The 25,883-nt window shown below is 35.1% G+C and overlaps 1 long non-coding RNA gene across 8 annotated transcripts in view; it reads right to left on the reverse strand.

Annotated features, from left to right (window-relative positions):
- The window catches only part of LOC137489241 (uncharacterized), a 315,493-nt gene that overhangs the window by 45,889 nt on the left and 243,721 nt on the right, over positions 1 to 25,883 (reverse strand). For 5 of the 8 annotated variants that reach the window (XR_012399381.1, XR_012399384.1, XR_011008635.2 and 2 more), the window contains one exon: positions 15,432 to 15,550. This is a non-coding gene — a long non-coding RNA (uncharacterized lncRNA). Of the gene's footprint in view, positions 1 to 13,939; positions 14,801 to 15,431; positions 15,551 to 25,883 lie in introns of those variants that run through there. The other 3 variants (XR_012399386.1, XR_012399387.1, XR_012399388.1) reach the window with 3 other exon arrangements.

The following is a 25,883-nucleotide window of genomic DNA, read 5'->3' on the forward strand; positions in this document are numbered from 1 at the left end:
AGAATGACGGCAAATTGACAAACACGCTCCCCCTCGAACGTTACCTATTGACTTCTGTTTTAAAAGACAAAAGCGAGCAAGCCTTAAAATACAAGCGCGCTTTTAAGATATATGACAGATTCAAAAAACCTACGTGCTGCGTTTTGTAAAAAGATGACATTACATTTGCAGGAAGAAAAAGAAACAACAGAGGATCTTTTCATGGCATGAGAAAAAAGAATGAAAAGAAAACAAAACGGAAAGCCTGTGATCACTCTGTTTTTTGACATCGCTGAAGGTGCTTTTTCTTGACATAAGAAAAAGTAAATGAATATGTATTCGACGTGCATATGGAGAGGGAAAAAGGAATGGCGTAATGTTGGTTTCAGTATAAATATCTGCTTTAATTTCGCATCAGATATTCAGGCGATGACGGGTTCAGCACGGAGTCTGCTGCTGATTTGTATGTTTAATGCGCCGCATATCTCTTCCTTAGATACACTGCCTGTGTCATGCTTAAAACAGCTGCAGGCGAGCAAGGCAAATGAAAGAGGAAAAAAGGTATTTCCTCTGCAGAAATACACAGCTACTGTCGCTCTCTCTCTCTCTCTTTCTGTCTGAGGCCGTTTTCTCCTGTGAGTTTAATGTGTTGGCTCACATCACACAAATGCACTGTGTGCGCCATAACTCTGCCTGGGCCTCTCGATCTTGCGCCCCACGCCAGGAAATTAGCTGTGGCATTTCCAAGAAAAATTCCTTCTAATAAAACGACTCGAGTAAATAAATAAACAAATCAGTGAAATATTTATGCAGCACGCTACGTTTCAAAACTGTGCCAGCCAGGCGGGCCAAGCTGATGCACGGTTATTTGCCTTATCGGGGAATATCTAAACCAGCCTCCTGAGGATATTAACCAAAATACCAGGACGCTTCCCTTCCCAGCTGCTCCGATATGTGATGTCTTGATATTCGTTGTGTAGTGCGGTATGTCAAAGCTGCGTGATACTGGACAGATTGAGAATTTTAAATAGACACCGTGATTCTGCCATGATAAAGTAAACATGCAAAAAACGAATAACAAAATTGAATGAATTATTTAAGAAAAAAGGTGAAAGGTTTGAGTTGATGATTCAATGACTCACTCATTACTGGATCATTATTGAATGGAATTAAAGTGATAGTTCAGACAAAAACAAGAGAGGTCTGGCTTTAAAGATGCCTGTGAAAGGTTAAAAAGATATCTACACATTTTTCTTCATGTAATAAACACGTTTTTGTTGCTTATAACTTTTGGAGAAAAAATCAAACTAGACAAGAATGAATCTATCTAGTGTGCAGGTGCCCAGTGCCTGTGTTCAACAGGGGCGAGACTTCATAATCTGATCCGATTCCAATTCTAACAGTCATGGTCTGATTCCAAAACAATTTTTAAAGTTTAAATCAGAATTATTAATCCTACTTTGTTTTTATTTTCTTTTTTAAATATTTAATTAAATATGATTTTTAACAGAGTAAGGACATTTTCACCGTATATCTGATAATTTTCTTCTGGAGAAAGTCTTGTTTGTTTTATTTTGGCTAGAATAAAAGCAGTTTTTAATTAAAAAAAAAAAAACATTTTAAGGTCAGAATTATTAGCTGCTTTAAGCTACATTATATATTTTTTCAATAGTCTACAGAATAAACCATCATTATGCAATAACTTTCCTAATTACTCTAACCTGCCTAGTTAACCTAAATAACCTATTTAGCCTTTAAATATCACTTTAAGCTGTATAGAAGTATTTTAAAAATATCTAGAAAAATATTATTTACTGTCATCATGGCAAAGACAAAATAAATCAGTTATTAATGAGTTATTAAAACTATTATGTTTAGAAATGTGTTGAAAAACTCTGCTCTCCGTTAAACAGAGATTGGGGAAAAAATAAACAGGGGGGCTAATAATTCTGACTTCAATTGTACATTTTTTTTTTACATCTGTGCAGATACATCTTTCCAATTTTACATTTTACCCAGAACTGGAGTTTCTATGCATTTGTATATGATTAGAATCTATGTTTGGCAGCATTACAGCTTAAAAATGATCTTATTAACAAAGTTCTTAAAAGATAAACACGCTCTTTTCATATTTTATGTGTGTTTTCATTGTAGTCATTTCAGGGACTTCAAAACTTATCATTTTCATGTGTTTTAAAGGCATTTCAACAAGATTTAAAGCATTCGGGCACAATAACAATAATTGTAACTTTAATGAAAAAAAAAATGTTTAAATCAGTTAAAAATTTGACTGATTTATGAATACAACGAAGACTATACATTGTTATTTTACATTACATTATTACATTTCTGTCCCTAAATACTTTTTGACTCTCTGTAAAAAAGAACTGCTACTTTTTTCTTTGCTTTGTTATTATTTTTGCAATGTCTTCATTATTATTTTATTATACATGATTCACTTACAAAATGGACCCGACCAATCTAAATTAATGATTTTGTTCTCTCTCAAATAGAGCTATTCAAGTTTTCATATCGCAAAATATACTGCAGAAAACCAAAATATCGCAATGTCAGATTTTTTCGATATTGTGCAGCCTGACTAATCAAGCATAAACGTTTCTTTATCAAAAACACAATCATATACAAACATTTTGCTAACATAATATTTTAGCCCAGTTAGTGTTGTTCAAATTGGTATTACACTTTAGCCACTTATTTGTTTATAAGTTTGTTATAAATTTATCATTAGTTTGAAACACAATTAGATTCATACCTGCCAACATTTGGTGGCAGCGTGTGTTTGTCTGAATAACACGGCTGAGAACCAGGTTGGTAACTGTACTGTGGTGTTAGTACTATGGACTGAGTTTCGGGCAGCCGCTGCAATCGGATACTATACAAAAGTTGGTAACTTGGGGGTGTTACAAACTGTACCAAAAAGCTGAGGATTGGTGGCGCAGTGAAATTACAGGAGTTTTCCAGGACAAATAACAAAACAGGAGGTGGTGGGAGATGCGTCTGAAATACGGCAGACTCCCAGGAAAAATGGGAGTGTCGGCAGGTATATGAGTAGATTAGAAATGTTTTTTTTTTTTTATTAGCCAGATGACCAATTTTAATCAGATCATCACCTTTTATTCACATTAAACATCTCTAAAATTAAACCTGTGATCCAGTAAGTGTTTCACCATTTATGTTCGCAAAGTGAATTTTTTTTTTTTTTTGAATCTTTGCTTACAAAGGTGAGGGATAGGTTAAGAGGATAAAAGAAGAATGAAATTAACTCTGCATATCATACTGCAAACAGACCAAAGCTGGAATCAGCATCGGCAGAACAGTGAAATGTTAAATTGGGAGTGTGTTTAAGCCTCAGATGTAGGTGTGATTTGGTACGATGGGTCGGCAGCAGCATGTACCCCTGCGGGAACACGCTCGCACACACACACACAGTTACTGCCACCACAAGGACAAAATCACATAGATGAAAATAGCAGATTCGGCATAAACATCTCTATTCTGGGTGCCGAATGCAGAGACTATTTCTAGCCATCAAATTGATATGCATTAAAATAAGGCAGAGTGCTTCTCTGCCCGTCTGTTTTGATTGCCATATTTATTTGCTGAATTATTTTGATTACTGTGAGCGCCCAGCAGAAACCAAGAAAAACGGCCACGTGCCGCATATGAGCGCGAAAGCAAAGTGGCCATGGTAATGTTATGGCTTTCCTATGTATAGAATTGCAAGCATTATGAAGGCAACGGCGGGGTCACGCCAGTCACAGTGAGATTGGGGAAAGGTCATAAAATGAAGCATCACATGCTCTTGCTTTATTTTCAGCTCTCTTTTGCAGTGTATCTGCACTGTGTACAAATACTGAATAAACTGCTCTTTTGAAACTAGATAAAAGGACAAGAGGAAGTAGTTCTAACAGTCCTAAATCGCATTTAGTTGCATGCTTCTACAATTATCTCACAAACATATGCACTCAGTTAATGGCATAATAATTAGTCCTCCTGTTCAATTTGAAATCTTTATCAAATATTCCCCTAAGTGCTGTTTAAGGAAGTTTAAGGATGTTAAATTTTTAAACATAATACTTTTAGTAACTAATTTATTTTGTCTTTGCCATGAAGAGAGTACATAATATTTTAAAATTAATTGATTTTCAAGATACTAGTATTCAGCTTAAAGTGTGTTTTAAAGACTTGACTAGTTTAATTAAGTTAAAAAGGCAAGTTTGGTTAATTAAGCAAGTCACTGGAGAGCAGGGGTTTAAAAATAAAATAAAAATAGCTTTTATTAAGAACTTCAAAAAAAATTTATATATATACATATATATATATATATATATATATATGTGTGTGTGTGTGTGTGTGTGTGTGTGTGTGTGTAAATGTCTTGCTCTGTTCAACTTTACTTGGGAAAATATTTGAATTTTATTGAAATTTCAAGGAAGAGCTTATAATTCTGTCTTCAATTTTATATTTAGGCACAAACTAATTACTGAATCTTTCATTTAAATCAAAAAGGAAACCAGTTCTAGTGCAACAAACGTTTAGTTTCAGAAAATCCTTTTGAGTCTGTGTGAATATTAAAAAGTAATAATATTTCAAATCTTTAAGAAATATTTTACCACGGTTTCTGCAGACTTCATCAAGTCAAATTTAAGGTTTTTAAGACCATTTAGAATGAAATTTTAGACTTGCATACATACAGGGTTAAGGACTAAGGATTTTTTTTCTAATGGCCCAGTATTATCATGAGGAATCGTGTAATTGTTTTTCATTTTTTCTTTCCCTGGTTAGGGAATTTAATTAGGAATTTGCAGTAATAATGTCTAACAGCTGTTGTGAATTGTATCTCTTAGCAAAAAAATAAATACATAAATAAAAATTTAAATAAGAATAAAACAAGGTTTTATTAAGATGTATTGTTGGTCACTGGATTGATGCTGGCCCGATTGAGTAGCTTTACTTGGATAAATCAAAAATTAAGACATGCTTAAAATTACTTAAGACCTACAACACAATATTTCAGTGAATTTAAGACCTTTTAATATTTTACTTTTGACAATTAACACATTTTATGACTTTTTAAGTCCCAGCGAACACCCTGTTTAAGCAAATGACTACTGTTATTTTTTTGCTGCATTTTCATCCCATACATTTTGTTCCTCAAAAATTGTTGAAACAAATAAACAAAACAAAAGGTAAAAATATCACTTGCTCAAATATTTTGTATTCTGTAATTTACAATCAAGCAGCACGTAGTGTATGAGTGTGGGTGAATAAGTGAATGTGTGGGTGTTTCCCAGTACAGGATTGCGACTGGAAGGGTACCCGCTGCATAAAAGATATGCTGAAATAGTTTGTGGTTCATTCCGCTGCGGTGACCCCTAACATATAAGTGACTAAACCGAAGGAAAATGAATGAATGAATGAATAAATGAATAAATTTACAATCAGATTGTAACTTTGAAAGCACAGAAATTGTGAAATTAGAATTTATTGTGTATAAGAAAACATTATACTAAAGCTTGCTCCATTATATTCTAAAAATATTCAAATGTATACAAATTCAAACCCAGCATACAATAAACTTGACATATATCACATTTGTTCATTTAGAAAAACTATTATCACCTTTAATCAAAGTAAATGAACCTGTAAAAGTGTGACAAATGCATTTAGCAGTGTGTTCTAAATGTCCACAGGGCCAAAAGTGTCCAGTAAAAGAAACAGCTTAATGTAAAGAGGGTAAAAAGGCTGAAGACCAGCACTGTTTTATATGTCTGACCTGCAGACCTGCTCTCTATTCACCTCATCTACAGAGAGTCTAAAGCATTTCTACAGTGTCCCATAGAGCCCAGGGCCAAGGCATACCGGGAAGCGCTGAGGATTAAGACGCTCTCTCATCATTTGGCTGTAGTGTTTCAGGGTCCATGCGGAACGGTCAGAATCTCTCTATCTGTAATTCCTCCATCAGATGCAGAAGTGAGCGAGCATGAAGAGATCAGAGAGACGGGTTCAGTATGAGAGAGGGCTAATGAAGGCTGGACTGACAGAGCACAGGCCGTGATCTCAGCCAGAAGAAGCACAGGGTCACCACGCACACATATATTACATCTCTATAGACACACAGAGTCCTTTAACACACACTGTAACAAGCAGCTAGTTTGTTTTTTTTTTTTGTTTTAAGATGGAAACGCATGATTATTGCTTTTATACTGCTCAATTGTTTAGTTGTTTTTGTCTGTTGGATAATTAGTTTGTAAATAATTTGTATTCTTATATAAAGTTAAACAAAAGTCTTTTTTATTTTTTTACATATTTCATTATTTTTGACCTTGTTAACACAGCTTAAATCCAAAGTTAAGCCCTTAAATTGCACCTCAAGCTGAATACTCAACATAGGCTCATTCTGAAAACACTGCCTTATATATATTTCTGGAAATTGCAAATTTTGTGGTCAGAGCTATGTTTTAGGGCTGAGCAATTTTGCAAAAAAATCATCATGTTTCATATCATTCGATCTCGATAATTATTGAATACTTTTTAACAGTCCATTTAGGGATATTAGGACTTTTTGTTATTTAATCACTTTATGTTAATTTACCAACATTACTAAGTCAAATAGTTTTATTATTCAAATACATATTACATTATTCAAATACATATTACATATGTTTGCAGCTTGCACAATATGTGCACCTCACTCCAATGTGCTCGTCATGCAAGTCGCGCTCTTCCATTGAAAATTACACCACAAATTACACCCCAAGCTTATTATCATTGCTTCCATTGTGCGCACTCGTTAGCGACATTTAATATTACTATAGCCTTTATACCAAAACTACATACCAAATATTTTTTATTGATATTGACAGTGATGTCTTCTTCTTCATTTTCTTGATGACTTAGTCCCAACTTACCCAGCAAGTTTTTACGCAGAGGATGCCCTTCCAGCCGCAACTCATCTCTGGGAAACATCCACACACACATTCACACACACTTATACACTACTGACAAATTAGCTTACCCAATTCACCTGTACTACATGTCTTTATACTGTGGGGAAAACCGGAGCACCAGGAGGAAACCCACACGAATGCAGGGAGAACATGCAAACTACAAACAGAAACGCCAACTGAGCCGAGGTTCAAACCTTCACAGCGACCTTTTTGCTGTGAGGCGACAGCATTACCTATTGCGCCACTGCTTCCCCCTAGACAGTGATGTTCAGTCAGTAAATATCGATACAGATTTTATCCCCCAGCCCTGCATTTCGTCTTTAAAATAAACGCTATGGGGTGGTATAACGCCATTTCATTTCTCGCTTACCAGCTGACCACAACAATGGGGTTCGAGTCTGGTGAAGAACGGTTCCAGAAAGCAGGTAAGACAAAAACAAAAGCTTAAAGATAAAATTAACAAGTAAATAACAGGGTAAAAATGTGGTCAAACCTGAAAACGTTGTAAAAATCAGGGGGCTTGTCTTTTTCTAGATTGCTTTTTAAAACACTGCGGTTGGATTTAGAAAAGGGGTTGGGCAGGTCTTTTGAAAATACTATTGGTTGGATTTAGGAAAGAGTGGGGAGAAATCGATCAGTTGGTCAGTCAGTAAGTCAGTCAGTAGACAGGGGCCTCTGGTGGATTTATGCGAGAACAGCAGGAGTGAATGGCACTCGCAAAAGAAATTTGAGATCTGGTAAAGACATGGTAAAGACAAAATAAATAATTATTGTTAGTTATTAAACATTACACTGTATTTGAAACTTGAATGTTTAAAAATGTGTTGAGAAAACTAATCCTTTCTGTGTTAAACAGCATTTGAGAAATATTTTTAAAAATAAAAAAATTTTTGGGGTAATCAAATTGGCTACAACTGTGTGTTTCTTTATGTGATGCTTTATGATTATTTATTCTATAATTATAAATGTTATAAATAAGAAATTAACAATAATAGAGTAAATAATACATTTTTATAGAAGTTTGAATTATTATTAATTATTTTTTAACTTTTTTACTCAATAACCTCTTCATACAATAAAAATAATATTGTAAAATATAAATATTGTTAAAACAGCTAATAATTTTGTTTTCTTTTTTTTTTTCCAGAAAGCAAAGATATATTTTGTAAAAGTCTTTATTGACACTTTTGATCTATTTGATGTGTTTTGCTGTGCTTTTAAAATTATATATTATATCAGAAATGCCCAAACTAGGGCCCGTGGGCCTAATCTGGCCCATTTTAACCTTTGATTTGACCCACCATCCCATCTGAGAAGAGATGGAGATAGATGTGGATGGTTTAGAGATTGTCATTTCAATTTTTATGTAACCTTTTATTTGTTTGTTTTGTTGTTAAGCTACAAAAAAGCCTACTGAAATTAAATGTTTCAATTTAAATAGTTTAAATGAATCAGATCTAGTTTAAAATGTACATACTGACAGATAGAGGACCATGCAGAGACTTTGGTGAGCGAATCAAGACAAGGCAGATTCTGCTTGACTAGTGTATTCAGTATCGAACTACACGGTTATAAATGTGATAGTTTTTATTGCATTTTACTGCAAGAAAAATAATCTGCTTAATATGAATCAAAGTAATGTTTTTATTTATTTATACATTTTATGAAATGAATTAGGAAATTACCCATTGCAACTTTAAAGTAAAATAGTTTGGTATATTTATCTTCCGCCGATGCCTCTCAATAATATTTGGTTTTTGGTCCATCATACAAAAAAGTTTAGGACCCCTTTATTATATAGTAATAACACCGTAATAATAGTGTGTGTACACTTGAACACAACCATTCTTTACTTCATTTGCTAGCACTTCATTTTCTCCCAGTTTCATCTGCAGGATCAATTAATAATGCCTGGGGGAAAAGCATACAGTTTATTCCACAGTATTCTGTCCTCATTAATGATTTTGCTTGCCAGTTCATTAATAATTTTGACTGAGGTGATTCTTCAAGGCAATCAATACTGTGATCATACCTGACTTCAAAACTTCAGCCCTGTTCTCAGAAGTGCTTTGAGCGAGGTCAAATCTCCATATGCCAACCCTGCCCAGTGCCAACAACAACCTGAAGCCAAGACAACTAATGATGGAGTCAGAAAACTGACAAAAGTGGGTGACTGAAGATGCATCTAACTGTTGCAAGCATAAAACACTAGAAATGATCTGGACTACATAATGACAATTTCAATCATCTTTAGTAAGTATGCACTATGTGTAACAAACTACTTGTTTATACAACAGATTGCAATTTGAAGAGCAAAAGCTGTGGCCTAATGGATAGAGAGTTGTACTTGTGATCCAATGGTTGGAGGTTTGAGTTCTGGCACCAGCAGAAATTGTAGATAGGGAAGTAAATAACCAACACTCTTTTCCACATGGCTGAGCAATGCATTGAATCCACAACTGTTCCAAGTGTGTGTGTGTGTGTGTGTGTGTGTGTGTGTGTGTGTGTGTGTGAGTCACTTTGGATAAAAGCTAAATCTCAATGACTAATCAGCTAAAAACTGAAGTTGGAATTGCTCGGCAGATCAACATTAAAAAGGGTAAGAATCTCTCTTTTTAAGATGAATTTGCCAGAATTTAAGGTAATGACCTCAGTTAACATTCCAGATATCTCCGCATAGGCTTATTCTGAAAACGTTTGCTATGTATGGCTGCATTTCATCTTTAAAATGAATGCTACGGGGCGGTATGACACCATTCCTTTTCTTACCAGCTGACCGCCTACCTCCGTATGGACGGCTTTCCCGCTGTTATCAGTTTTAACCAGTTACCTTGACCTGTACGTCGGCGGACTGAAGATGCAGAGCGGAGCTGCCCATGACGACAAGGTTCGAGTCCAGTGAAGAACAGTTCCAGAAAGTGGGACAAAAAGAAAAAACAGAAGCCACAAACTAAAATAAACAAGTAAATAACAGGGTGAGAATGTGGTCAAATATGAAAACTTGGTATTATAGACTGAGGGCAGAGATTGTCTTTGGGATGAAATATGTTGATGGTTAATTAATTCAGAACTCAACATATAAAACTAAAAATAAACAAGAGCTGGCAATGTCGCATTAACAGCACAAGATTATTACTTCATGCAAAATTCATTCATGTTGTTTTATCATACGCCAAAAATAACCAAGAACGTCCTTTTCGGTCAGTTGGTCAGTCAATCAGGCAACAGTTGCACTCGCGAGAGAATGTTGAGATCTGAAAAAGTGGATTCACGAAAACAAAAACTGCAAAAAAAAAAAAAAAAAAAAAAACAGCTCCTGGGATATATTTTGCTCTCTCCAGAAATGTATACAGGGGTTTGTAATTAGATTGAGTCTGGGTTGAGATATCTGCAACATAGTGGTGTTTACAACTGAATGTAAACTAAATAAAGAAACCCTCAAAAAAGAATAAACATAAAAGTTCCCTTCACTAAATCAGGGGTTTGACAATTAAGGATTGCATTTTAGACATGTGCTTTCCTTGTGCAATACTTAATATTCAAGACATGTTAAGAACCACTCATTAATTCCTCTATTGGCCAAAACCCGGAAAATGTTCAACAGTCTGGTCAGCCTATGCACTGTTTACTTGAGCCTTCGTGCTAATCTCTTCAGACCTGACTTCAGACAACATAAATTACAGATTGAAAATAAATAAAAACATGGAAGCATATCTATTATGTCCTAAAGCAAACGTGGGTTTGATATATAGTGGACCGTTCATGAATAGTACAGATGAGACACTTAAGGCAAGACAATAGCATAATAGATTGTGGCAAGAGTTGAATCAATAGACCTTATAAACGAAACGAGACTCCCACAAGATATTTTAACGGAGCCATCAAAGACGGAGGGAAACAAATGAGCCTCTAACGGAAGAGGCCACGGACCCGTGTCACGGAGCGGCCATTATTAAGAGAGACAGAAAGGTGGAACGAAAAAGAGACACGAGCTGTCATAGCCGAGATACTTCCAAGACGGTCCTCGGCAGAAGCTTGTGCCGCAGCAGAGACCAGGAGTTGCATGTTTATAGATTTCTTTTATCTTCTCTCTCCTGCTATAATCTCCCCCAGGATATCAGAGGGGAGCATCATCTCTACCAGCAACACGGCACCCAAATCCTGCCAGACAGCCTGGGCTTTGTAGGTGGCTCTCCCCTTCATCCATGGCCTTTGTCACATACACACACCCGCCCTTTCGCTGAGCCCCCTACACGGCCGAGCCGCGAGCCCCGGCTCCTGGCTTTCAGCTCTCTCCCTGAAGTTGGCTTCAGCTACTTGATCCGGCCTCGTGTTCTTCACAGGCCCCGACATTTGCCGGGGCCTATTATCCTGGCGGGGGCCTTATCATATTCTCCCATCAGAAGCTGCAGGAGATGGCAGGAGATGGAAGTGCTTTAGACTCCCCCGTGGTCTCGGCCCGTGTCACCCTTCCCTCCCCCCTGCCAAGACACTCCCCGCTGGCCTCTGTCTTCCTGGAGATCTCTCCAGACGCTCCAATCGCACCTTCCCTCTCATCCTCAGGCCCTCCAGATCTCTTTAAACGCCTGCGCTCCGCCATCTGTAGAGGCTAACCCCACAAAGGCGGGCCCATGATTAGGTTGTCAGGATTTATTAAGTTAAGAAGTAGCAAAGTTTCTCCTGACGACCTCTGAACTGTTTCTCCGAGGCCCTTCCACCCGTCTGGTTGCGATGGCTGGCCCTGACCCAGGGCTGCACACACCCAGCGCTAATGAATTTGCCGCAATTCATCAGGACACGGCAGATTTAATCAAACCGACATGAGGGATGAAGACTCTTGCCTTATTTCACATACGCTTTGCTTGTGTTTGTCAGTATTTGGCAGGAAACCCATGACACGCGTGCAGAAAAGAAGTGATTTAAATGTAGTTTAACAATGTAGCCTAAAGGACCGTCCAGACCACAACTATAACAATAACCATAAAGTCTGAATAATCATTTTATGACAATGAAGAAGTCTATATCCAAGATATGATAACAGGAGAAAGGAATATTTCCCTTTTCAAAATTTAAAGTAGGCCTACAACTGAAATCAAAATGTAAAAAAAAGGTTTTGTTGAGTTTTAAAAAATGCTATTCATTTGTTAGTATGCTTCAAAACAAAGATAACATTCACATTTGAAGATATCTAGGATCTATAATTTTATTATGGCATCACTGGGCACTCAAGATTCTCTTTAAATATTCTGACCAACCAAATGCTGTCAAGTATTCTGCTCCCTACAAGAGCAAATTGAAATGGCACACCTGTTCATACTGAAGGTTTTCCTAAACACCTGAATAATAGGAAGCCAAGAACATCATCGGAATTTCTTGTTTATTAGTCATAACTATGCAGGAAGGAACCCCAAAGTATGCTGAAATATGCTATAGGCATACACACTCATCTCTCTACGAAAAGAGTAGAGGTAAAATGCATTGCACACACAGTTAAATATTAATATTGTACCCCTACCCCTTTCCCTACCCTTCCCCTTGGCCCTTGAAACAGAGTGTGAAGGGGAAGGGCTTTAAATTTACCCCTAGGAAATTGGATACCACTACTATACCCGCACATGTCATCATATGTCATCGCCATCTCCTACTTCAATGAGGCGGCTACTGTCGTTATTCTATTTGCATTTTTTTTTCAGTATTTATCTTCAGGAAATCACCGAAGGCAACAATATCATGTTATCATAATGATATAATGTGGCAATATGCTCGTAACTGTACTGTGTATTTACATTGTGGACATATTCATCTTTGTAAACAAAAAAAACAACAACATTAACATTATACCTGACACTGTAAAAAGAAAATTCCCAGCCACTAGACTTTTTTGACAGGGTATTCGAGTGTCATCGAGAGACAGATGTAAAAGTATGTTGTAGGATAGCTATAAAGAAGTTATTATTATGGATTAAAGATAGCAAAATTTTGCAAGTTTTTTTTTTTCAAAATATTTTTTAAAATCATGGCCTTAAAACACAAACGTTGTGATGAATGTATTAAAATAAGTGCTTGTTTGTTGAAAAAACTCATAAAAATTATGAAAAATACTTAAATTTGTGGATCCCTTGACTTCCATGTGCAGCCATGTTGCTGTTGTAGGTGGTGTATTCTGGGAAATTTTCGTACCCATTAGTTTTTAGTGTGTTCCTGGAAAATCTCAGTTTCAAGGGGTATCTATCCCCTTCTCTTAAGCCCTATGCTTTCAAGCTAAAGAGAATTGAGACACCCCTACCACCCCTTTCACGCATAAATACAGGGGTAGGGATAAGAGGAAGGGTTAAGGGGTAGAATTGAGATTGAGCCTAAGTCTGTTGAACACAATTAGAGTTTTCAATATGGTAAATTACACATAGCGAACTATACAAGGGACAAAAATCCAAATGATTGCAATGAATCAAGTATGGTTTTGCATTAATGTTACAGAAACTGCCACAATACACACACAGTCTGCTCTGGTCCAAAAACATAAAAGCTGATGATGATTTTATGCAGATTAAACAGCATGCTATAAAACTGCAGCACTAGCTTAGACGAGAAAGACCATCTGTTTGTGCAGATGTTAATACAGTTATCAATATTGTGCTTGCAGTGAACATGTCTATAACATTGTTAGGAGTTATAAAGGCCTGATCACACCACGGACAAAACTATAACTGTAAAGATCAAGCAATAACAGTATATACACTGTAAAAAAATTAGTTGATCAATTAGTCCTGACAGCATGTGTTTTAGGTCATTGTAATTTATTAATCTAAGTTAATCCTTTTAACTGAAGTTTATTGAAGTTACAGAAGCTGTTTTAAGTCAGTTTAACATAAGTTCATTGGATCCATAAGGTTAATCTGATTCAGCTGAAAAATTTAAGGCAACCAGGATTTTTTTACACTGTAGGAAATAATTTTTTTAAAAATAATTTGTGAAATCACACCAAGTTTATAATGATAATGATGAAGTTTTAATAATCATTCTAATGCTATGATGATAAAGAAGTCAAAACAAGTGAACAAAGTGGCTATCCAGTTGATGAATGATAAAAACATTAGCAGAAAAACAGGATCCATCCCACTTTAAAGGGATAGTTCAGCCCAAAATGAAAATTCTGCCACAATTTACTCATCCTCCTCCACCTTTTAAAACCTTTTTGAGTTTGTTCTTCTGTTGAAAACAAAGATATACTGAAGAATGTTGAGGAGAAGCAAATCGAATTTTCCACAATCTTCAGAATAGCTTGTTTTGAGGTCAGCAGAAGAAAGAAATTTGTACGTAAGTTGCTGTTGCTGTAAGTTTAGAATCACCTGATTGTGAGTAAATGGTGAGGAAATAAATTTTTTTATTGATCTCTTTAATGAGTGCAAGCATTTAAAATCACAAAACTCCAGCATATAGTCCTATAATAAACAAAACAATATTGTGCATTGGTGCGGATGCCAACATGGTTATTGTGCTTTGTGTGAACCCAAAATTTGTATTAGAACCATTGTGGACATTGTGAACCATTCTGGCCACAATAATACTGTTCTAATTTACAGCAAAGCAAAGCAAATCTTTACGTTTAATGACAGAGCGCTTCGCCGTGGTAAATCCAATGCATTTGCTATTGATTTTTCCAGCCATCTGTATTCCTCATATCTTCAGTGTTCATTATGTCACGTTAGACATTACCCCTGTTCTCTTCCCCGAGAGGGTCTTAGCCATCTCTCCCCCCTCTGCTTTCTTGGCTGCTGGAGACGGTGATTTCTGCTGATCGCTCAGACACCTGCCTCACGGACTCTGTGATCTCTGCCCTTCATTTCATTCTGGGATATAATTTAGTGCCAATTAGTGCCAGATGTTTGGACACTAATCGCAGCAGGAAAAATATATATTTATATCTCATGATACACTCTCGTGAACATTGTGAGGAAGGTGAGCACATGCATTCTCAGTCTAAAAAAAGATGTTTCATAGACGTCTGCTGTTTTTATAACAAACTATACTATATAACTAAATATACTAAACTATATATAACACATATAGCTGCTGTTTTTTAGTCCTTTTACAGAGAAAAGATATGTATTTTTAAAACATTTAAAGATTCTAAAATCATTTATTCATTCTAATTTATAATTTCTGCTTAATTTAAAATTCTGTTATCATTTACTTGCAAACCGGTATGAGTTTCTTCCTTCTGAGTCTAAAAAAAAAAAAAAAAAAAAAAAAAAATATATATATATATATATATATATATATATATATATATATATATATATATATATATATATATATAATTTTTATTTTATTTTATTTTTTAAGGAATGTGAGCAACCATAGAGTTGCTGGTCCCCTCTGACTTCTATACTTATTTTCTGAAGACATTTTATTTTTTCAACCTCGGAGAAACCTAAAGTTGAGCAAACTATAGCTGATGGAAAACCTAAAAACACATACCTGGTCTGCTCCAGATGTGCAGGGTCTCATTATCAAGACTCATTTCACTTCTTGTATTTCATCTTAGCCATTCTACTGCAGTATATACTTTATACATCTTCTGTTTGTTTGGTGCAAATCTAAGAACACAGGAAAAAGACAGAAAGACAGAAACCATTAACCAAATATATCAGAACATCATTTTAGTATACAGTCCTTTTAATATAGTCCCACAAACTATCCGGCTGATGAACACTTGACACCTCACACAAACCCTTTCCATATCCCTCAATGCATACCATCAAGATGTAGCATGCACTGCACTTACACCAAATGCTTCTTATTAATTTTCCACCAACAGTCAAACTATGTGTACAGCTTTTTGACTGCTTAATTGTCTATCTGTGCCTACATGTGTGTTTTTCTTAACGTATTAATTGTCTTTCACTTACTAATTGTTGTTTATGTGTTACTATCAACACTGCTAATAGTATACAGTATTGTTTTGTATTTGGAGTTTGTTGTCGTATTTGGAGGCAACACCTAAGCATTTCACTCATCCTTGTACATTGTGCTGCTAATGATGTGACAATAAAAGTGATTTGATTTGATTAATCACATTAGTATTAATACAAAGACACCTTAAAGAGCTATTTGTACAACAATGATATTAAATATAAATGACAGTTGTTTTACACATGTCTGTACATATTTACACGATTTTGGGGGCCTGAAAAAGCTTTTAAAAAAGCTTTCTTTTAGGCTAAGTACTTTGATAATCTGGGGTCGCCACAGCAGAATAAACCACCACCTTATCCAGCATGTTTTACGCAGCGGATGCCCTTCCAGCTGCAACCCATTACTGGAAAACATCCATACACACTCATTCACACACATACACTACGGACACTTTCGCTTACCCAATTCACCTGTACCACTTGTCTTTGGACTTTTGGGGCCAACATGGGGAGAACATGCAAACTCCACACAGAAATGCCAACTGACCCAACCTGGCTTGAACCAAGAACCTACTTGCTTTGAGGCAATTGTGCTACCCACTGCGCCACTGTGATGCTCAAAACAAAATGTTTTAAAGCAAAATCTTTTTTCAAGACATAGTTTTGCTTTCCATGTACTAAAATGTGATTTTGAGAAAATGGTGACATCATGTACATGCGTATAAAGTGTAAGTGTAATAGATATGCAAAAGTAATGACAACCAAAACTACAGTGATTATCTGGGGGTATTTTAGAAAGCAGGATTGTGACATACCTGGATCATAAGGATGTCTCAGACAACCTCAGCTTTTGCTCTCAAAACTGATGTAACTCTCAGATATTACAAAATAATGTTTATTTTTACTGTTATTTATGTAGTTGCATTTCATATTTTCTTGTAACAGGATAATTTCTATTAATGTATCGCATACTTAATTTTATTACACAAATTTACAGTTGAAGTCAAAATTGTTAGTCATCCGGTGATTTTTGTTTTCTTGGCAAATATTTCCCAAATAATGTTTAACAGAACAAGGATTTTTTCACAGTATTTCCAAATTTTCTTCTGGAGAAAGTCTTATTTCTTTTATTACAGCTAGAATAAAGTAGTTTAAAAATGAATGTCCAAATTATAAGGCTCTTGAGCATTATATATTATTTTCAATTGTCTTAATCTTAGTTGAGCCTTTAAATTGCCCTTAAGCTGAATACTAGTATCTTGAAAAATATCTAGAAGAATATTATGTACTGTCATCATGGCAAAGATAAAAAAAATTGTTATTAAGAATTAGCTATTGAATCTATTATGTTAAGAAATGTGTCAAAAAGCTTCCCCTTGTTAAACAAAATTTGGTGAAAAATAAACAGGGGCTAATAATTCAGGAGGGATAAAAACTCTGACTTCAACTTTACATATGTAATATACAAACCTACTGTACAAATAGCCTATACAAACCTAAACATTATCTGGCAAGCACGGACTGTTTAACTTCATTTAACCTTAATGCAATGAGTAATTAGCATTAATAAACATGAAAATAAAATAAAGTATAATTCTTGTTCACAGATTTTTTTTTTCTTAAATATTTAAAATCAAGACTTCAATAAGCTGAAGTATGGAGGTATTTAATTAACTCATTACCTTCAACGCTGTGTTCAAAACTCAAATTTAACTTGAAACTTAACTTGAAGTAAGTTCACAGAACTCATATATTAGTTTTTTAACTCAAATGGTTTGTTGCAATCGGTTTCCTCAAACAGTTTGAGTTGCCTTAACTTATTGGGTTTTACAGTGCTCAGTTGGTTTGAGTTCTCTTCATTTTTTGGGTTTTACTGTGCTCAAACTGGTTTGTGTACTCAAATGGATCTGGTTCACAGTACTCATTAGGATTCGTTTTTTTTACTTAAATGGCTTGTTGCAATCGGTTTCTTTAAGTGGTTTGAGTTATCTTAACTTTTTGGATTTACAGTGTAGCCAAATCTACAATCAACAGTATGTATGGTCTATGTTTTATACATGGAGACCGTTTTAAATAAACTTTGAATAAAAAGTGTTATTGTAAGGAAGATAAATAAACCATATTGGAAAATGAAGTTAAAAATAGAGTTTTGGTGAACATTTTATTGAGATGGATTGTTGTTAATGGGGTGTTGGCCTGATTGGATGGCTTAACATGATCAAAGAAACCATTTTAAAAAGACCTACAATACAACATTTGAGTTAGTTTAAGACTTTTTAAGGCCTCAAATTTTGTTTTTGAAATTTAAGACATTTTAAGACTCCACAGACACCCTGTATTCGCCCTTTAAGCATTTTTTTTTTTGGATTGTCTACAGAACAAACCATTATTATACAATGACTTGCATAATTACCCAAACTTGCCTAGCTAACCAAATTAACCTAGTTAAGCCTTTAAATGACACTTTAAGCTGAATACTAGTATGTTGAAAAATATCTAGTAAAATATTATGTCAAGTCATCATGGCAAGGATAAAAGAAATCAGTTATTAGTTAAACTATTATGTTTAAAAATGTGTTAAAATAATATCTCAGTTTAAAAAACAAATTGAGAAAATTATACAGGGGGGCTAATAATTTAGGAGGGCTAATAATTCTGACTTCAACTGTATATATTTATTATTATAATAATAATAATTATTATTATTAATATTATTATTAATATTATTATTATTATGATTATTAAAGTAAATGTGTTTAAATGTTAGATTAGAAAGGGTTATAAAAAACTAATACTTAAAAGTGTAATTTTTGAGATTTCAGTCCCTAACTAGCAGTCAAGATCTTAAACAACCTTATCTTCAGAAACAACCACTGAAATTGAGCATCAACATATGCAAATAACCGTGAAAACTCTCTATTAAAAGTAAGTGACATTATAGCCAACGCAGTCGCATTTAATTACAAAAATTGTATTATCTGCACCAAACTGGGGTCTGGATTAGAGCGAGATGGAGATGGAGATAGGCAGTTATCTTCCATAGTATGACAGGTCAGTGACTGAGCTTCTTATTAAAGGCGAAGGGCTTTAAGAAAGATGAACGAATGAGCCCTGGCTGAAAAAAAAAGAGCAGGTGCACTTGATCTCCCATACACACCTTACAAATGAAGACGAAAGCAGTCCACTTTCAAATCCAGCCTCATTTCGTGTTTGTGTTTGCCTAATCTATCGTGATGGAAGGAACATTAGCATAGAAACTAGCACTGGTTAAGGCAGGACAGAGGTCTGGATTGAGTCTCACTAGTAAAAAGCCCTCATCACTCCAACAGGGATCTATTTTCTATCCCAATTAGACTGGAATAGGAAATGTCCTCTGGAAAAAAAAAATCTGAGAAACTGAAGATGAGGAAAAGCACAAGAGGCCAAACAGAGAACAAGCTCTGATATTTAAAAAAAAAAAAAAAAAAAAGCTGAAAACTCGCAGACAACAATCTGAGCAGTGCTGGCGGCCGTCGTCCACTCGGCAGTGAGATTGATGTGCTCAATCGTGAGATTTATCCCGTAATGTTTACAATAAGATTCCAGCACCGAGGCCCAGTTGGCCGCATCGGGCTGCCCAGAAAGAGCCAGCATGGTCTGCCAGGGTAATTTGTCCTGATGTAGTAAATAACAGGGTATAATGAAAATACCCCTGATGTATTCAGGAGCCCTGATTGATGCGGGATGAAGGAGGCCTGTGGAGGAGAACTCCCTATCTCCACATTTACATACTAGGAGCCTCTGACAGCTGCTGCCGGTGCTCCACACAATTTTAAAGCAGTTATGAATTACTGCTGACCCTCCCTGCCCCCACTCACTAGTGCGCGAGACGCAGGCATATTGAAAGTCATCAGTCTGTGGCAGTCATTCTTTTTAGCATGAGGTGGTGGGCTTGGGGGCTGCAGGGAGGTGAGGGGGATTGGTTTCAATCATGCTCAAAAAAAGAAGGTACAGCCACAGCAAAATCCCTCTAGTAAAGCACTAGTTTATTTGTAAATCGCAGGCTCCGGAATTGTATTTTATTCTGAAATAATTTGTGTGCATGATTAAATAATATATAAATACAATTATATTCATTCATTTTCCTTTAGCTTCCTTTATTTATCAGGGGTCGCAGAGGAATGAACTGCCAACTTATCCAGTATATGTTTTACGCAGCGGATGCCCTACCAGCTGCAACCCAGTACTGAGAAACACCCATACACTCTCGCATTCACACACATTAAGCACTACAGACAATTTAGCTCAATTCCCCTATAGAGTGTCTTTGGACTGTGGGGGAAACTGGAGGTAACCCACGTCAACACCGGGAGAACATGCAAACTCCACACAGAAACGGCAACTGACCCAGTCGGGGCTCAAACCAGCAACCTTCTAGCGACAGTGCTAACCACTGAGCCACCATGCCACCCTACAAAACAATATTTTTGATTGAAATAAATGCCAGAATATCATATCAGAAGCTTATTTATTTCACACAGTAAAAATATTGTTTAAATATTTAACAGCTCATAATTCAGGCTTTCTTCTTTCAGAACTGTTTATTCTGCACAATTGCAATTCACAAACTCGTCACTAGGTATGGGCCTAAGGTATGATAACCATGGATAAAAGTATCACAATTTCAGGGTATTGTGATTACTGCTTTAAAATATATTATTTTTTAATTCATTCATTTTCTTTTCGGCTTAGTCCCTTTATTAATCTGGGGCCGGCACATCGGAATGAACTGCTGACTTACCCAGCACATGTTTTACGCAGCTGATGCCCTTTCAGCCTCAACCCATCACTGGGAACCCAAAACACTACCATTATCACACACACACAATTTACATACGGACATTTTAGCTTACCCAATTCACCTGCACTGCATGTCATTGGACTTGTGGGGGAAAATGGAGCACCCGGAGGTAACCTCTACACAGAAATGCCAACTGACTCAGCCGAGGCTCGAACCAGCAACCTTCTTGCTGTGAGGTGACAGCACTACCTACTGTGCCATCACATCGCCTTCTTCTTAAATGTCTGGGTAAAAAACAAGAACTTTTTTTCGCTTTGAACACAATGGCTGTGTCCAAAATTGCATACTTTCATACTATTTAGTACAATGAAAACAGTATGCGAGATGAGTAAAATGTTCAAATTCATAGATTTTATAAACAGTACGCGAGAAGTACCCAAATGACCTACACTGCAAAAAATGCTTTTCTTACTTAGATTTTTTGTCTTGTTTCTAGTCCAAATATCTAAAAATTCCTAAATCAAGAAGAATATTCTAGACAAGCAAAACATATTGTCATGTTTTGAAAAAATAAAATGCCAATATTAAGTGAGTTTTTCCTTAAATCAAGCAAAATAAACTGCCAATGGGGTAAGCAAAAGAATCTTGTTTTTTCTTTTGACGTAAGATTATTTCGCTTACCCCATTGGCAGATTATTTAGCTTGATTTAAGGAAAAAGTCACTTAATATTGGCATATTATTTCTCAAAACAAGACAATATGTTTTGCTTGTCTAGAAAATGCTTCTTGATATAAGAAATTTTAGATATTTAGACTAGAAACAAGAAAAAAAATCTAAGCAAGATAAGAATTTTTTGCAGTGTACTACTTCCGTCAAAACTCTGAAGTGTGCATCTGATGGATGCAATGCTATCCTATGATGCACCACAAGAGTATTCATGAATGGGAGTAAAGCTGGTGTGTCATGATAAAATAGTGGATATAGTACGTCTAAGCTCTCTTTATAATACTCATAGACTTTACCATCGGTCGAGAAGTAGGTGACTGAGCAGCAGGTGATTTCGGACACAGCTAATACATTTAATTTTGAGAAATATTTATAATATCTTATAGCAATAAACATGTCAGGCTAAATAATTCAAATGAATAGACTTCCGCTGTCTTTATTAGTTTCAAAAACACTTTACAAGTGTTTCTTTACAATTTAAAACTGCATCTTTGGATATCTTTTCTACTGGAGATACTGTTGTCCTAAAAGATCTTACATATACCGTAAGAACAATATGAACATTTTGCCAGTTTTAAAACCTTGTCTTTTTAAACTCCAGTATATCTTGAAAACAATTATTGTCCCATGCACTCATCACTCTGATTTAACATCTCAAAATTCTACTCTGCTTTTCCTCTGCATTTTTTTCAGAATTCAGATGTTTAGTCGTAGTTTTTAATACTACAACTTGCAAATATGAGTTTATGTTGCTTTGATGTTTGCTAAAAATCTGATGAAAGCTCACAGTCCTGAAAACAAAATGCCTACAATAATTTTTCCACAAGAATTTACCTTCAAAGTTAACTTTGACATTTTGTTTTCAGAACTGTGAGCTTTCATCAGATTTTTGTGTGTGTATATATACACAGTTCAGAAGTCAAAATTATTAACCCTACATTGAATTTTGTTTTCTTTTTCAGATATTTCCCAAATTATGTTTAATGGCCAAGTAGTTTCCTATAATACCATTTTTCTTCTGGAGAAAGTTGTTTTATTTCAGAATAGAACAGCACTTTTTATTTATTTATTTTTATTACCCAATAAAATATTATTAGCCCTCTTAAGATTTTTTTGTTTTGGATTGTCTACAAAACAAACCATTATTATACAATGACTTGCCTAATTACCATAACTTGCCTAATTAACCTAGCTAAGTCTTTAAATGTCACTTAAAGCTGAATACTATAGTATATTGAAAAATATCCAGTAAAATATTATGTCGTCATCGTGACAAGAATAAAAGAAATAAGTTATTAGGCATTAACATATTATGTTATATAATATTATTTTTCAAACCATGGTAAATCTTGAAAACGGTTATTGTCCTATGCCTTATTGCTTAAGAATAAGATATGACATCTGACCTTATAACAGGCATACATCTGACTAAATATTCTGTAATGCAAATGCAGAATTTAGAAGGGGGAAAAGTCTGAATATAATACAAAATATAATATTTATATATTAAACAAATAAATACAGCTAAAGTCACAATTATTTGCCCTCCAGTGAATTTTTTATCGTTTTTAAATATTTTCCAAACAATGATTGACAGGGAAAGAAATTTTTCACAGTATTTCCTATAACATTTTTTTTCTTCTGAAGAAAGTCTGATCTGTTTTATTTTGGCTAGAATAAAAAAAAAAAAAAAAAAACAGTTCAGAATTTTTCCAAAACCATTTTAAGGTCAATATTATTTACGCTCTTATGCAATATTTTTTTTGTACATTGTCTACAGAGCAAACCATCATTATACAATGACTTGCCTAATTACCCTAACCTAATTAAGTCTTTAAATGTGACTTTAAGCTGAATACTAGTACCTTGAAAAATATCTAGTAAAATATTATGTACAGCCATCATGGCAAAGATAAAATAAATCAGTTATTAGAAATGAGTTATTAATACTTTTATGTTTAGAAATGTGTTGAAAAAATATAATTTTCGTTAAACAAATTCGGGACATATTTTAAAGGGGGCTAATAATTCTAACTTCAATACTTTGGGGAAAAAATCTATATCAAGAACAGGAATTCCCAAAGCAACAGATACTCTTTGTCTAGTCTTCCATTTCTGTATGCCGTACTGCTATTTCTCTACCAATTAAAAAGCTAAAGCAAGACCAGTGTTCACATTTTCAACCATATATTAGCCATTACAGTCTCTCAAAGAGTGCCAGGGTGTTCAGGTTCATTCTTTGCTAATGCACGTTCCTTACAATTACGTTTAATTGTGTATATTTGCCGCCCTAAAAGAAAACCCAGATAAAATATCAAAAGGCCACGTCTGAGATAAAAGGCCTCCGCTCACTCACAAGCAAAAAGCAGCACATTTATAGCGCGCCTATAAAAATTAAGGCGAGCAACATTTGCTGATTTTTTCCAATCAACACCACTGTTTGACACTGTCTGCAAATGTATGTAAAGTTCAGCGTGGTTAGGCTCTCTAATCAGGCCTATTCATTACAGCTCTGGCTTTCAGAAAGCACCGGCCAGGCTTTTTATTAGCTGCGGAGAGAAGAAGAAGAAGACAATGAAAGGTTACAGTGATGAAAGCTTGAGCGCTCCTCACTCATGTATCCTTTCGACATCTCCTCAATAATTAACCGTGGGGGCGAAGGGTGCAGGAGGGGGGAAGGGTCTTCACTTTTGGCCCTTTTAGACCTTTGAAATGCATATCAAACACAGGCCTGCTTCCATTCCTGACAATACCATTTTATTTTCCTGCACTTATGTGTTCATACCCGTTCCAGCCGAGAGTGAGTGTGTGGCATTAGAATTGAAAACTCGCCAAGTGCAGGTAATATTCGGCAAATAAATCAAGGAAAATATTGTTGAGAGGATATGCACAACTGAGTTGACTGTGAGATATCCATGTCATCAGTGGTTTGATCCAACAGGCATCATACTGTAAGTAAATGAAAGCAGACGAATTTGATATTGTGCTAAAGTTTGGGGTCGATATGATTTTTGCGTTTGTGACTAGGTTAAAAATACCTTTTTAATGCTAATCAGGACTGCATTTGTTAAATATAACATGCTTTCTTGTCTATAAGTCAAATGATGAATAAACAAAAACAATACATGAATAATAATTCATATAAAGTGATTAATATGTACATTTTTCATAATAAAACTGAATTTATTTATGCTATTTTTATGCATTTTCTTGTGTGTACATTTATTTATAAAAAAACTGGTAACACTTTGTAATTACACACTATGATTCATTTGTTAAGCATTAGCATATAGTGAATTTATTATTTGTTAAGCATTAAATCTACATTAATAAACTAACTAATAAACTAACTAATAACTGCAGCAACAAATGCTGTATTCTTGACCTAAAAGCAAGAATACAGAATACATTATACAAAAATGTATAATGTGCTTAATAATTGTACTTGTAACTGTGACTGATGAATTTTTCATGTTTAAATTAAGAATCACATTATTTACAAATCATTTGTATTTAAGTGTAGTTGCTAGTTAAAATCATTTAAAATGAGTTAGTAAATGATTAATAAACTATTGAAATCAATGTTTATATACAGTTGAAGTCAGAATTATTAGCCCCACTGATTTATTAGTTCCCCTAATAATCTTTATTTTTCCCCCAGTTATTGTTTAACGTAAAGCAGATTTTCAACACATTTGTAAACATAATAGTTTTAGTAACTCATCTCTAATAACTGATTTATTTAATCTTTGCCATGATGACAGAACATAATATTTTAGTAGATATTTTCAACATACTAGTATTCAGCTTAAAGGCGTAACTAGGTTAATTAGGTTAACAAGGCAGGCTAAGGTAATTAGGCCAGTTATTGTATAATGTAATAATTTTTTTACAGTAAAATAGTGTTTAAAGAGCCCATATTATGGGTTTTTGAAAATTCCCCTCCATGTAGTGTGTAACACAGCTCTAAGTGAAGTGAAGTATCCAGCTAAGGCTTAAATCTGTAAGAATACAGTGTTTAAAACTGTTGATTCATCTATAAAAGAGTCGATTCATAGTGCTTCAAACGAGTCGCCTTGATACCGACTCATTAGGTGTTTCGCCATGACGTACGAACGAAACAAAGTTTTTCACGTGCACGCGCAAACCCGGGAGATTTCAAACCTGAGGCCCCGCCCTCTGACGCAGTAACCCAGACACACACACACACACACCCACAAACACACGCACACAAACATGCCGGTCGATTGAAGTCACATTGCAGATGGATATATTGAGTCTCTACCCAAAGATGAAACCTCAGCATTATAGCCAAGCAGTTGGAAACTACTGGAAACTTCTGGAAGCTACATGCTACAAAGAATACTTCATCTGAGTTTGTTAAAGGAAGGATCAGTAAAAAGTAACTTACTGATGGACGTCAGGATGGGTTTCTTCCATTTCTCAAGTGTAAGTACGTGCGGTTAAAGTTGTTGCCTCGTTGACTCTAGCTTGCAAATGTATTTAGT

This window comes from Danio rerio, chromosome 24 (assembly GCF_049306965.1).
Source record: "Danio rerio strain Tuebingen ecotype United States chromosome 24, GRCz12tu, whole genome shotgun sequence".
Taxonomy (NCBI): domain Eukaryota; kingdom Metazoa; phylum Chordata; class Actinopteri; order Cypriniformes; family Danionidae; genus Danio; species Danio rerio.